We start from the raw sequence: 868 nt of genomic DNA on the forward strand, positions 1-868 counted from the left end.
CACAAGGACCTTCCCAGGGCCCCACAACCCCACATTAACTGTAGACTTTACTTAGCCAGACAGGGCAGCGAAGGCTGTAATCCCAGATACACAGGAAATAAAAGCAGAAGAATTACAAGTTCAAGGCCAGCTTGGGCTTTAAAACTAGTTCAAGACCAACATGAGAAACTCAGTGAGATCGTCTCTAATTAAAAAGTATTTTTTGGTCTTTCGGGACTTGGCTCCAAGATGACCAAAAAAAGGAGAAACAACGGTCGTGCCAAAAAGGCCGCGGCCACGTGCAGCCGATCCGCTGCGCTAACTGCGCCCGCTGTGTGCCCAAGGACAAGGCCATTAAGAAGTTCGTCATTCGGAACATCGTAGAGACGGCTGCCGTCAGGGACATATCCGAAGAAAGTGTCTTCGACGCCTATGTGCTCCCCAAACTCTATGTCAAGCTGCATTACTGTGTGAGCTGTGCTATTCATAGCAAGGTAGTCAGGAATCGATCTCGGGAAGCTCGGAAGGACCAAACACCCCCACCACGATTTAGACCTGCTGCACCACGACCTCCACCAAAGCCCATGTAAAGTGGCTTCATAAAGATAGAAGACAACACCTTGGAAAAATAAAATGGAACTTAAACTTTAAAAAAAAAAAAAAGTATTTTTTGAAAGGCTGGGGTTTAGCCCACTCTCCTGGCATGCAAAGGCCCTGGGCACAGGCTGTTCTCTGAACCCTTTCACCTTTCACAGGCCTGAGTCAGTTCACCTCAGCTTTGTACCTACTATGTGTTCTCCAGTGAGGTCTTTGGGTTTTCCCAAGAGAAGGTTTTCAATCCCTTAGGGCATACACCCTTAGTGGTGTTCCCATAAGTCTCTGCAGTTCA

The 868-nt window shown here is 47.6% G+C and overlaps 1 pseudogene; it reads left to right on the forward strand.

The window, feature by feature from the left end:
- Positions 1-228: 228 nt before the first annotated feature.
- Positions 229-569, forward strand: LOC130883492 (40S ribosomal protein S26-like; annotated as a pseudogene).
- Positions 570-868: the final 299 nt, after the last annotated feature.

The sequence above is a fragment of the Chionomys nivalis genome, chromosome 1 (assembly GCF_950005125.1).
Source record: "Chionomys nivalis chromosome 1, mChiNiv1.1, whole genome shotgun sequence".
Lineage (NCBI taxonomy): Eukaryota > Metazoa > Chordata > Mammalia > Rodentia > Cricetidae > Chionomys > Chionomys nivalis.